Below are 15,206 nucleotides of genomic sequence, written 5' to 3' on the forward strand. Positions count from 1 at the left end.
CTTCAACTGTGGTCTAACTATGATTGTGTGACTAGGTACTGGAGGATCATGAGGTAGGTTCTCACCCCTTGTGTTGGAAGGAGATCACTTTGCACACAAGGCTTAAGTGGCCACCATCAAGTCTGGGAACATCTTTGAAGTGTGGTGATTAGTACACTCACCTAGCAGAGAGGGCATCAACCCCACAGACTGCTCCTCTGAGACAAAAAGTGTAAAGAAGAACAACTGAGAACACATTGCAGCAGACCTCACTGCTGCTCATTGCTCATGTCCTGCCTTAAGAGACAGGACAGCAAGATCTAAAACTCCAGAGCACAGAATATAATTAAACCATGGCATCCACCGTTTCAGATGAAAAGTTTAACCATCAAGAGAGGAGGCAGAAAAGAAACACAACCCTGGTGAGGTCTGCCTCCTTCCCATCACCACCAGTATTATTCTCAGATTTAATTTTTCAAATTACCCCAAATAATTTTCTGAATGCCAGAAGTGACCTTTTTTCCCACACTACAAATTTTTCTTAGTGTCTTAGAAGATGTACACACACTTTTGAGACAGAACAGTTCTTCAAACAGGAATATCTGCCGTCTAGCAAGCAAAAAGTCTGGTAAATATAATACCAAGCTCTTCTAGATAAAATTTATTAGATACTATGAATAGAGTTGATCACACATACACTCATGGTAGTATACATATTTGAAAATGCTTATATACCTGAAGCTTCAAGGTATTGCAGCTCAGAAGATAGGCTGCCTGATTTACAGAAAAGTCCTGGAGAAAATCCTGATATACAGCAGCCTTCGCGTCATTCCTGTTCATTTCTACAATCTATGCCCTTTTGCTGCATCTTGACTCTGTTTGCACAAGGGAGCTGCTGGACAAGCCAAAATGTAGTTTCAAATGTCTGAATTCATGAAAGTTTGTGAAGGAATGGCCCTTCTGTTAGGTAAGCATTATACGTCTATGGAGATGCCTAATGGCAGTGAGAGCAGTAGGAAAAAATATTGTAAATATATTTATCAGGAGCAACAATTTCTAACATATTTTCAGGTAATGCCAGTCACTCACACTTGCTGAATAACTGGATGAATCAAAGCAGTCCCTGTCTCACAAGACACAGACCCTAACTTAAGAAAAAATGCACAATGTAGTTATATACCTGAGCTCATTGAAATTTAATTCCAAATGTGCTTTATATATTCTGAGTCCAGGAAGAGACAGAGGAAAATTATCATCTGCAAAACACTTGTTTTTTTCTTATCTTTCTTCTTCCTGATTGAAGAAAATAGAATTTAAAAATATTTCGTTGATTGAGATTTCAGTCACAACTCTAAAATATTTGGAAATTTTAGCAAAAGAAGAACCAGCTAAAAGCCAGCACTAACAGCCATATATTTGGCAACATTTTCTCTGAATGTAGCAAAGAACTAGGAGGTGACAACATACCCTCAGCATCACAGGTTGGAAGTACAACAGATAGAAATTTTATGAAGTAGAAAAGTTTTTTCACAAAATACCTTTTAAAAAATGGAGAACTGTGTTAACCCAAGAAATGACATATTTACTCAAATAGTGGAGATGAGAAAGAAAAAATACGGGGAGGGGGGGCGGGGGGGGGCGGGCGGGAAGTAAAAGTAGTGTTATGTTTTGTTTGAAATTACTAATACATGGACAAAATGGCTCTTCAAATTGCATGGAATTGAAATTATATTTTAAATGCTCCTGAAGACACTTTAATTTCCTTTGTTGTCTTTTTGTGTAGGCTTAAGTGATAATCTCCTGCAGTTATCACTATAGTTGAAACCTGCACCTATTGCTCTGGGGCAAGAAGCTATTTGCAGAAGCTTCATAGGTTTACTACTAAACAGTAACTAAATGAAAAAAAAACTATGGCTTTGAAAGAAGATCTGGCATGCAGATAACATTTATGACTGAGTAAATGCCACTAACACTTTTGCAAGCAACTGCTGTTGTTTTCTGCCATGTTTCTCTGACTTTTAATGTGTTTTCACTTCACTTTAGGCATTGAAGATTTACTGGTTAGCTTCTTGACTGAGGATGAATTTTAATTTCCAAACGTGCACGTGTAGGTGGTAGTGGCTTTACGCACTGCAGGAATCCAGCTATGGCTGAGGACATAGTTTACAGCAGCCCATACAAGACCAAAAGTGTGCAGAACTTCGGCCATTGCCCAGGAATCACAAACAGCTTCACTCCTTGAGCTACATTCAGAATATACTAGATAAAGACAGACAAGCTATTAAGGTAACCAGCAACAGCAATTACACTACTTACAATACTACACTGGCACAGTCATAGCATTTCTTGTTCCGTGCTACTGTTCAGCACCATCTGAAGACATTGCCTCTCACTGAACCGTGGCACACTGACCTCCTCAAAAACCCAAACAGATCATGAGAATGCCTTAAAACACAGCTGGATCGCTCACAGGCAGAGTACTACATTGAGCAAGCATTGCAAGATCTCTAGATTGCACAGCATTACTGGGGGGGCTTTAGTTGGAGCTTTTAAATATTAGCTAAGGAAAAGGGCTGTTTATGTAATATCAGTACAACTCTTCATTCATTCGACTTAGATTTTTAACAGTTGCATTGCTCGTTCAATTCAGGGATCATCAGAAATTTGCAATATTCTGGACATTTACAAACATTTCACATATTTTTGTGTCAGAACTGTGGTGGGTCACATGACATGCAGCTGTGTTAACATATTTAGGGTTTGGATACTTAAAAGCTCTTGCACTCTGGAGTATTATTTTTCTACTTGTTTACATTTGAGAATTACTGGATTTTGTTGGGCTTTTTAACCACAAGGTTAGAATTTATGAAGAAAAATTAAGCAATAAATAGGTACAGTGTCTTACCTTCATTTTTCATGTCTTGCCTGCCAGCAAAAGGATTAAGGAGATAAAGCTGGTTTTCTTCTGTGAAACTGTAACTAGTCCAGTCACAAGCTCATCAACACTCCTTACTGTGTCAGCTATACTTTGACCACACAAATGTCGTTTACAGATTATGGGAGTTACAAAACACATGGCAAAGAGCTTTCAGCAGTCTCACTTCTGTATCAGCAGGAAGAGCTTCCAAGGGACCTCTCCATCCCTGCAGTGCTGAAAAACTTCCAGGCAAAATCTTCCTGGATTCCGATGATCTCATTTAACTCGGCAAAAATCGTACTCTAAGCCAACTGTTTCATTATAGGAAAGTACCAGTTCACAGAAAAATTACTCATAAACGTAAAGCTTTACCTTTAAAATGCAAAGCTTTACCTGCATAAATTCTGATAACAAAAACTAGTCTGTACCAGCATATCACAGACACGCTTCATCACTTAATCACAGACAGATGAATAGATTCTATAATTCTTTCTAAAGGTGCATGACAGCAACGATAAATAAACTAATGTGCAGTATCTTATTTGAGACTGTTTTGTTCTTTCCTAACTCTGCAGCTTTTTTAAAATGGCAGCAGCCTCAATGGCGGAATCTAAGGCATGTCTGATACTGTACGGATGCTGGTAATATGATTTTTTACAGATAAATTTGCAAATAGACATATAAAGAAGAAAGTGATTACACTATCTTTGAGGAAAATATCTCAAATTATATATGACAACACTTCATAAATGAAAAATTTACAATAGAATTTGTTCATAAGAATTGTTGAAAGTGATCTAATAAAAACAAGATGAGTCTGTCAGTTGGCTGCAGATGGTCTGTCTAATGGATAGTTCTTCAAAAGCAGTGCTGTGAAGTTTGGAGAAACAATGAGAAATTCTATGGTTGGAGAACTAGGAAGGGTTAAGTTACATCACTTGCAGTCTCACAGCAAAAGTGCTTCAGCATAGACTCAATAAAGGAATGTATTCCACCTGTCCTTTAGCTGCTGTTACAGGTGTCTCACAGGTGTTGGATTATACCTGCGAGTCCCAACCTCAGACACACTTCAGTATACCAAAAATCAAATTCAAATGCCATCCTCAATTCAATTTCACAGAATAAAAAAATAAGATTTTGGAACGCCAAAATCATTCAGATCACTATCTCAAGCCTTCCCTGAACTTAAGGGGAGTGACACCAGTAACTGTTCTTAAGATTGTCTTAACTGACAATAAGAAACACACTTCTGTTATAGAATAAATGATGTGCATTAGTTAATCTGTTGCTGAACGCTTAGAAGTGAATTAGAGGAGATCAACACAATAGGCATAATTCTGACTTCACCTAACTACTTGCAGATATTTCAGCCACCTTGTTTCCACTTGAGATACCACAGTAAGGTAATTATTATATGCTTATTAACTTGTCTTAGGAAAGGAAAAAATCCAAGAATTTAAAATATACAATAATGTGTCAAAGAAGATCAAGCCTACATGAGAAGCTGTGAGACGGTCTGCTTCAGTAATTTGATGATGTCTTTCTCTTGCCCTTGAGGTATTGGTCTGGCATAAAGTTTCCATTGCCAGAGAGAGATACAGCTCTGCAATAGCTGATAAAAACTTGGATGTTCTGGGGGGCGGAAATTCCTATATTTTCAAACAAGTCTTCATTTTAAACAGGAGTCAAAACACAGCCTCTCAAAGTTTCCTGCAAGAAGGAAATTTCAACATATTCAGTCTTAAAAAAATAAGTTCATTTCATTGTTTAGTTGGTTGTTTTTTCCCTAAATGAAATTGGAAAACAAGCAGCTTCAGGGGAATCCTGAGATTGCCCCAAGCCCTAGAAGTGTTTGTGGAACATCCCTTGGGAGTAGGCTGTACCAAATCAGGGCAGATTTTCAACATCCTCAGAAGCAGAATCATTTCTGCTACAAACTCATCTGGTTCACACACAGACAGCTTTTATGCACTACACATTCCCAATATTGGTTGGGGTTTGCTCATGTATGTTAAATAGAATCTGTATTTGGGCTCTATTTTTTCCCAGTATACAGTCATGCTTACCATTTTGTTTCCCATCACCTAGACAGCACTGTCTGCTTGCACAAAGTCCTGTAAAGAACTAGTTCCCTGACAAATACAAAGTCTCCATCAGGATCAAAGCTTTGCCATCAGACACCATCTTGGCACAGAATGTTCATGAGCTCCTGTACTTTTTTCTACCTAGTCTGTCTTCTCGTACTCCTGGTCAAATCTCTAGTTATATTAAAATGTTTTTTAAAAAAAAAGAAGCCTAAGCAATCCAAGCTATAATACTTAAAGACCACTTAATTCCAACCTGTACTGTTAAAGACAGTAACTGAGAGACAGCCTCTCACCCCAGTCCAAGAGGATGGCAACCAAGGCAACAACAAGCTAAACCCCTTCAATGAGTATATTGCAGCCTCTACATTGAATCACATCCTTTATTATTTCTACAACTACCACTCATCACAGATCAGGTACTGATGGTCCTATACTGACAGAATTCCCATCACACACTCAGCTACCCACTTACATGAACTTTGCTGCTGCTTTGTACTTCTGCTTCACTGCGTGATAAAGGTCCAGATGCCTCTTCCAATTCTGGACAGATAAGAAAACAACACCTTCCCCTACTACCAGGATGCTAATTTACAACTGGAATAGAGCCAGGAGCTGCCACAGGAACCGGAGTCATCAGCAGGAGCAAGGAACCAAGACACACAGGAAGAAAGCACAGGAGAAGCGTGAACAGGAAGAGCATGATGAACTTAGTAGAAAGTCAAATTAACTGTAGCATTATCCACAATAATCAGTTTCTGTTCAGAAAGAACAAAACACTTGTCACAGTAAAGACTGATGGAAGATATATTAAATATTTGGTTCCCTAGTAGTCCTATCCTGCATTCACCATTGAACAGGGACAGGGAAACAATGTGATTGCAAATGGACAACAGGAACACAGATGGGAAGCAATGATGGAAATAGCTGTAAACAGAAGGAATGTGTCCAAAAGGAAGCTTTTCTGTTCAGAAATGGGTCATTCTCAGAAAGTATTTGAAAATCTTGAAGCACACTGAAATGATTTAACCCATCTCAGAAATGTCTAATGGTCTGTACAAAACAGTGGACTTCCTGGGGCTATAGCAGGTCATGAAATATGAGTTCCACCCACTCTGAATGAGGCAAGTTACAGAAAGAAGCCTGGATGATGCAAATTCCAGGCATGTACCCTCTGGATGCCAAGTGCCAAAACACATAACAGAGCGAATGTCCAAATTCATCCTTTTCTATCCTGTTTTAAATCTTCTTTTCTAAACTACCCACTAGCCAACTGGTCAACTCAGTGTCAATATAGGCGAAAAGGTTTGGAACAGCCATCTATCTAGAGATTGCAAGAATAGTCATGGCTTGCATAGTCAGTGTACAATTTGCCTTGCTTTCAGGAATACAGCCTGCTGGAATCAGTCATCAGAAACAAATTAGTCTGGGTTTTGCAAGCAGTTGTCTTGACTGAAGATTACAATTGCTTACAATGTAATCAAGCCTGTCAATCAATATTCACCTCTGTGATTCACCTTCACAGAATTGCATAATTCTCACCTAGATTCACCATCTCCTGGAAAGTAAGGATTCCTTTCTCACCTGGAAGGCGTAGCTATTAGCGTTAGCATCTACAATGGAAGAATAAAGGCAAGCCAAAAACCATAAAACACTATCTCATATTAACAAACAGTCTACACTAGTTCAGAGGCCAAGTGCTGAGCATTTCCATTACATAAAATGAATCAAATATTCACAAGTCACAACAGCTGCAGAGGAAATCAGCCAACACACTGGTAAATACACAATTGGCATTGCATACCTCCCTCAACACATCGGCTACCTCTAGGAGGCACTACTGACCTACAGTCCGGGGCACCTAAGGCATTTAGCAAGGCAGCCACAGCCATAAATCCTCTTTTCACATGTTGTTGTTCATCAGCTCTCTATGAGGAGATGATTTATTTCTGTGGTAGGCAGCTACTCAAAGGAAAGCCTCAAAACATCCTAACAAGGATAAGTGCAACGTGTTATGTCAGCCACTACCCTTTAGAAGGCCTGTTTCCTAGAACTGACATAGATGCAAGTAATTTCTGTAGAACAGTCAAAGTGCTGACACCTTCTCTGATACTGTGAAGGTCGTGGTGAAGTAGGAAACGCAGCTTCCACAGATCTTTTTGTTTAGTCTAATTTTTCAGAATATTCTTCATGAAATATGTCATGTCACGTCAAGATATGTCAAGTTGTGTATATGATACACATATCATGTGATATACATCCTTCATCTCAGTATTCTGGGCCAAGATTTTCTTCATAGTCTTGATTCTTCATGACATTCAGCCCATGCAGCCATAAAAGGATTCCCATAGACAGTAATTCTCTCTCCACAGTGAATCAGCAGGGCTCATTGTCTGCAAACTAGAATTCTGGTGAGGGGTAGAATGATATCTCTTCCCCTCAGATAGTATGGGCGGTAAGGTCCATCTTTGTTTAGTTGAACCAATCTGGTGTGGAACTGGAGTAACATAGTGGTGAGTCAAGCTCACTATGCTTGCCCATGGAGCATTTCATTGTCTTCTTTTTGTTTGTGGTTCATCCACATAATATAAAAGGTCATTCTACACTGAAAGCAGTTGTTTTGCCTTTTTTAATGGAAAAACAATTCCTCATCTCACAATCCGTAACAATAAAAATAAGAACAACAAACCCCACCCATATGAAAGAACTAGCCAGCCAGAACATCTCAGTGCACAACATCTCTCCATCTCATAGAGGCCAACACTTTCCAATTCTGCCTAGATATCTGTTCAAGAAGCTGGGCTATACAGATGCCCCAGAAGGTTTAAGGTCAATATGACAATGAAGTTGCCATGCTTGGACAGTAAATGATACATAGAAAACATATTTTAACAGGTGTCCACACTACTACTCCTAGTTGCCACCAGACTTACATGTTTACTGCACATTATGGTGCAGACAAAATTGGGACTCTGAGCTAATTACTTCATCTTTAAAAGTTCCTCTTCAGAATTGTTCTGTTGGAACTCCACTTCTATTGCAACTGGTGGCAGTCAATAAATCTTGTGGCTTTTTTTGTACAAAGGTCAAATATACAGAAAACATACTTCAACTGAAAAGTAGAAATCTCTCAACTGAAAACCTAATGTTTCTCAGTAGCTTTTAATAGAAATCTGTTTTTGACAGTTCTGTGATTTTTCTTCTGTTTTGCTCTGATTTGTAATTAAAAGTTAGTCCACAATATTTCAAAAGGGAAAAGACATTATTATCTGGAGATGAGATGAGATGAGAAGTTAAAAAAGTCCAATCTTTTATCAGCTTGGGACGAAAATTTCTATATGTTTTCACTTCTTCCCCCCAAGCCTTCTGACACTAACAGAGCTGACATACAGCACTAGCAGTAAAGCCTAAATATCTTTGGTGAAATGCTTTGGGTCTTTAGCAAAGCACTGCTAAAGTCAGCACTACCTCATATGAGGGAGCTCATAGAAGAGAGACTCCAGGGTGAAGTCCAAACACAGCATGGAGATTACTTTGTACCAGAGGTCTGAATTACTGCTTGTTCACACAGAATTCTGCAGCCCCTTCATGGCATGTCTCTCTCCCTTTCCTCCAGAGGGGAATGCTTCGCCATGACACAAATCAAGCTCCTGAACTCTTCATTGCAATCAAAAATTAAGACAGCTTAAAGCATATAATTTGGGTTATGATTTGCAATATTCATTAAGAGAACAGCCAATTCTGGCAAAGAAAAAAATGCCCTCAGCTACAATAATGAATGCAGGGTTTGTTACAGCAACAAGACTGATGGTCTCATCCATAATGATCTGACAGTGGCTGCTTTATATGGTACCATATTTTGACTTTCATATCAATAATTATATTATGTGTCTCAAAACATCTGGCTGACTGGCTGACTTGATGCGTGTTAAAACCATCCTGTCTGTGGATATGCACTGGAATAGGAGATATTACAGGATCAAATAACAGATGTGGGGAGCAGTAATGATTCTTCAAATCTTGTGCTACACCAGGGCCAGAGAGCGCTCACTGTGGTCCCTTCTGTCCTTAGAAGTTATGACTTGAGCATGTGAACCGAGCCTCCCAATGCCAAACGAATGCACTAGCACAAAAACTCCTCTTGTGCTCTTCCCCATCAGCTTACCCAAGGCACAGAGTCGACGTCTGAGTTAGCACTCACTGCACGATGTCACCTTGTCTACTCAATACAAAGTAGAGAAAGAATTTCTGCTGCACATACCCTGGCAATTCCTGGCTAGTATGCCATGCTGGGTTTAACTCTCAAATAAATTGCACTTATCTCTTGGTTGCAAGGGTGTGCATGGCTGCCCACTCACAGGCATGTTGCGTTTACTGCTTCATGTTGGGCCTCAGGTACGTATCAGCCAGCCTTTAACCAGGTCAGTCCGTCTAAAACACTACCATGGATTTGAGTGGCTTTTTCATCTCTTAGAATTAAATGGATTCAAACAACTTGAGGGGCTAATGGATATTTCTCTAATTTGATTTGAAATTATGATAAACTGTTACTTTATATACAGAGCAACAAAATCTCACTAGGAGTTAATATGTAAGGTAACTTTAAAGCAAATATTATGAAGAAACTCTGTCCTTCCTTCTCCCCTTTCCCTACTTCCTGGACTCCAACCTATACTCTCAGAACATCATCTTTTGTTTGGTGTTTCAGTATTTACTGTGTGTTTCATTTGCTAGTTCTAGGATCAAATCAAAGGTTTGTGCAGCAGCAGCTTTAAGTGTTTCCTGATCTAAGGGCAAAATGGTTTTAAAACCATTTAAAACTAACGGTTTTAAAATAGAGGGAGGTAGATTCAGATTGGATATTAGGAAAAAATTTTTTACCATGAGAGTTGTAGAACACTGGAATAGGTTGCCCAGAGAGGTGGTGGATGCTCCATCCCTGGAGATGTTCAAGGCCAGGTTGGACGAGGCCCTGAGCAACCTGATCTAGTTGGAGATATCCCTGTCCTTGCAGGGGGGTTGGACTAGATGACCTTTGAAGGTCCCTTCCAGCCCTAACCATTCTATGATTCTATGATTCTAAAATGTAAATTTGCAAAGCAGGGGCCACAAGTTAAATCATTATGGTATTTGCTCTTCTCTTTTCTTCTTAAAATTGTCCAATTTGCCGGACCAACAATTCTAATTCTCTTCACATTTCATAGGGGAGCTATAAAGTGAAAGGGGAAGAAGGAAAATGATCTCTACCTACTTTATAAGATGTCTTTTAAGATACTTTCAAACATGTCTTCTACATTTACAGCAGAAGTACACTGAGCAGCGGACACATGCTGCATGTTCTGGCATCTCCATTAAAACAAATACAAGTAATTACACAGCTCAGTGTCTACGATTCTATGTCTATGAGTGTTTGCCAGAGGTTGTTATCAAGAAGACTTGTAGGTGTCCAGCATTCAGCAGCATCTGAGTTACCTTGTACCAGACACTATCTCAGAGCAGGTAATGGCTGACGCACCTCCAGAAGCCTCTCTCCATGCATGGATTATTTCATAGGACATGGGCAGGGGAGCACACTTTAGGCTCACAGAGGTAGCTTAGAGCAGGTTGAGTAAAGGCTGAGTTTAAGTTGGAATCATGAAGACCTGCAGCACTGAGCTGATAAACAGCAGGAGAAATCATTTGACTGGAATGTATCCCATTCCTCTCTATAGCAAGAGTCAAAGCCAGGGAGGAAAGAACAACTCTTAAGGATCACAACTAGATCTCTATTCTGGCAGCAATGGCACCAATACTTGGGACACATTGCAAAGAGACACATTAGCTCTAAAGGGAAGCATTTTATTTTTTTCAGGGACTTCTCTAGATACATCATTCAGCCGGTGGACCAACAATCAGGCATCTTTTAATATAAACTCATTGCTAGCTCCAAAGTTAACTCTTTGCCTGAGTTCTGATTTCCAGAGTAACTCTACAACATGAGGCTTGAAGAGTTGGTATTTTATTAAAGAACGCTTTGTAGCTCACAGATTAAGAAAATGGTTTATAGCCATCCAAGTCAAGATTCTTTCTCCTTTTTTTTTTTTTTTTCAAAAAGACACATGGCTTTTTGCAAGTCCACAAGCTTCTGCCATAGTCTCTCTGCTCTGATCCAAATCTCTACTACTTCACCAGCACATTTTCCACTGCCTGTCCCCCACTTCTGCCTGTGCCCTAAGGCCAATTATACAAATGAATGTCTTGGATTTTATGACATGGACACTGTTGAGAAATGTTAATCCAAAGTCACATTAAGTTTTTCTCGCTTCAAGTTCCCTTATAAACTTGAAACATAGACTAAGTTTTTCAAAAACTGTGCTAAGATATAAGGATCTTCCAATAAACTCTAATGTCAACAAGGCAAAGCCAAAACAATATATGATTTTGTACAAAGTACTGTGGAAGTCATGACTTTACAATGATCATTTAAATTTATTTTTCATGATCTTTTAATCTGGAAGGATCTGACTGCGCATGTAGAGGCAATAAAACTTTTCATTTAAACTCCTTAACATATGACAATTGTCAATTGTCATGGATGAAGTCCTGGAGCCTGATTCACTAGACCTTAATGTTCAAAGGAAAAGGAATGTCTGGAGCCCAGAAAGATTAAAAGCAATGAAAATCCTAAGCCAGCACCCTCCTGTGAAACTACAGAAGACCAAAGGATATATCGCCTTGCCAATATTTGCAGGGCTATGTGTACCTACCTAACTTTGTTCCGCAAATCACTGAAATAAATTCACAACACCTAGCAGACGTGCATAAAAAAAAGTGTTTACACACATACCTATATATACATCCACTTGGGGAAGAAAAAATCAGGCTTGCAGAGCTACTAGAGATTTGGGTATGCAGTTAGAAAGAAACTCAATGTCATACACAAGTTATAACTGAATCTTGGCTTGTTCAGAGGCACAATGCTGCTGAATCAAGCACTTGTAGTGCCTACTGTAGCCCTCTTATTATCATATTTTAAATGTGGTTTTCTTTAAAAGGTAGTTTAACTTCCTGGAAGGACTTTCAATTCCACTCCTTGTTCAATGAGTAGGCCCACTGAAATTAGCTTGATCTATATTTGCAAAACTTAGACTAAGACCATGTTTCAGTACTGAAATTAAGAAATACCTGCACAGAGAACTTAATCCTGCTTGCCTCCTGCATGTGAACAGCTTAGTTTGGAACAATGAAACCACTAATACATTAGAGGCAAGACATTCTCACCTGAGAGGGATTAGTAGGAAATCACAAAAAAAAAAGTTTAGAAAATCCATTCCTAATGCCCAAGGTACGAGACTATTGTATAATGTCATCAAGACCACTAAGAGTAGCAGCCAAAGACACTTGATATGCTGTAATTGAATTGCAGATTCTCAGTTGCAATTGGCAGTCTGTTATATAAGTCCAGAAAGAAGGCTACAAAAGTTATCTCTGATCTTAAATATAGCTGAACTCTACTGAAGTATTATGGGCAGTTGTTTTTCTCACAATCTGTATCAGCAATAGAAAATACATTTCAGATTACCTATATTTCTCTGGAACAATTTGTGTCAATTCCTACCTGTCTACCTCATCAAGACTGCCTCCTCCTTCCACTCTTCAGACTACACAAGCAAATACCGTAAGTAGTAGCTGGCTACCAGCAAGACATCTTCCAGGATGCAGAAGGACTGCTACAGGACTGCAGTGTAGACTTCGCATTGAAGTAAATTTTAACAGTTAAGTTGCACGTATCATTCTGGATGGTCACTATTACTTTAATACTGCATTCTGGAGTTAAACAGTTAATACTCTGTTCTGGTCACTATCAGCTAAGGATGTTTGATTAACAGCACTGCTGTTACGCTAAAGAGAAAAGATTTATCATTCTTCCAGGATGGTCATCAGGTTCTGAGTTGGGGGATTTGGGGGGGCGGGGGGGGGGGGGGAGGAGGGGCAGTTGAGACAAACAATTTTGACTCATCATATAAACACAATGTCAATAATAAGCAATAAACATTCTTTTTCCTCATTAGTTCTTCACTGCGATGTTTTACGGGATGCTCCACTTTGCTGCACTAGGGCAATATTGTTGTTTTCCAATTCCAAACTAGAACAATAAAGACAGTAGCATCCAAAAAGTTTCTTATAATTGCCTAAATTGTATAACACCTTACCAGGATGTCAGGAAAACAGCCAAAGAATTTCACAGTATAAACTGGGCATATATTCTGATACAGCAATTTTGAGCACATTTTCAGACTAGCCAGAGTTTACAAGCTTTCCCAACTCTAGTTTAGCCAAAAGTCTTTCATGGACCATCTGGTTCTAATGATACAAAACTAGAATATTTGATGTCCTTTTCACTATGCTACATTAAATTGAAGCTTAAATCATCAGTAAAGCAAAATTCATTCTTTTTGTATTATGTTTTTTAAATTAAATGTTAAGTATTTTGGCTAAGTAAATGTGTTTATTTTTGTAAAACTGTACAGTATATACTATATGATACAGTCAGAGGAATCCTTAGTTCAGTTACTCTTGCATGCTCCTGGTCCACAGCCCACTGAGGCAAAGGGAAGTGTTTCCATTGACATCAATGGGCTCTAAATGAGGCTCCTACTGTGAGTGGCACCAGATCGTTATTCGTCTTAAAACATGTATGAGGTTTCAATAGCTCTCCCAAGAGAAAAGGTTCAAATTATGCTTACAGTAGCTTTTTCTAACTTAAGTAATAAAAGGCCTAAATGTGCATTCCATGCACACTTGGTAACTCAAATGAAGTTCAGTGAAATCAAACTATTAAGGATTTGATAACAGGTTTTATAGTGGAAAAGTATTGTGAACTAAGTAGTCTTTGTATGCACTGTACCTAGAATATATATAGGCTCTCTGGGTGTGACTTTCACATGTACCTGCAAGACTTCATCTTCCAGCAGTTGCTGAAAAGCAATGGAGTTTTGAAAATCCCACCCTAAACAGAGCTCATCACTTTTGAACTCAGCCACAACACGTTACAATTATCTACATTTTACCACTACTCCTAGAAGTGTATTCTGCAGGTAGAAACAGACCAAGATTTGGAAGATGTGTATGAAAAAAAGTCCATTTTTAATAAGAAGTGCCAAGCTTCTGTAGGCCCAAGGAGGTCAAACCAATCTGCAGGTCTGAGCAACCACGAAGGTGAATCAGTCACTGCCTCAAGAAGCTGACTCCTTTCATGCATCAGCTAAGGTCAACCAACAGCAAATATGATTTCTTACTTATGAAACCAGTTTATGTTTTACTGTAGCAAGTGGCCATCATCTTTTTCTGTATATTTTGTTTTTCTTCGTAGTTCCTAGCACTATAAACCTCGTTGCGAATTTTCATCCCTCTTGTAGCAAACCAAATAGCAAATATCCGACCTAATTCACTGAGGTTAAGTGAGAGGTATTATCCAAAGGGGATATCACAGCCTGTTCTGTTCTATACACTTCCCCCAATCCAAATATGCTAGCAGGGTAGACTTCATTTTGTTTCTCCTTTCTTTCAGCTTTTTCTTTCTCTCTCCACGGTAGCTTCCATGTTACTATTACAAAATAGTTAGAACATACTGTTACAACCCTGAATTCCTTACAAAGCCCTCTAAACAGGAGTTTTTCTGGAGTAAGAAAGGACTGAGAGAGGACTGCATGAATTGGCCCATACGGAGTTACATGCTAACTGTTGTTATTGTTCTCAGAGAGTGCATTTAAGGTTTTGGGAACAAACAATAAAACGAACAGCTGAACAATTTTTAATCATGGCCCAGTTCCTAGTTACAATTATTTTTAAGCTGTCTCACCATTAGCTAGACTCTGATTTTTTTTTCCCCAATGAAAAAATATATTATGTAAAACTTAAATACTGTTTTTAAATGACAGTAAAAGTAAAAAAATAAAAGCATTCTCAAATGTAACATGCAATGACTTCTGTGTTTAGCCCAGCATTTGTTTATGAGTTACACATAATTTTTAAAATGTTCCATTCTCTATATACTTCATGTACAAGCCAATTCTCTAGGAAAATATGCTTCCTAGATAAGTTAAAAGATTGGCCTCTGAACTCTATGACTAGACAGAGAATATCAGATTTTGACCACAGACATGTCTGAGCAAAACTAGAATGCATGCTCATATGAAAGGCATATTTCATGCATTCTGGATTTCAAAATGCTACAGCAGGGACAC

This window comes from Tauraco erythrolophus, chromosome 6, assembly GCF_009769465.1.
Source record: "Tauraco erythrolophus isolate bTauEry1 chromosome 6, bTauEry1.pri, whole genome shotgun sequence".
Lineage (NCBI taxonomy): Eukaryota > Metazoa > Chordata > Aves > Musophagiformes > Musophagidae > Tauraco > Tauraco erythrolophus.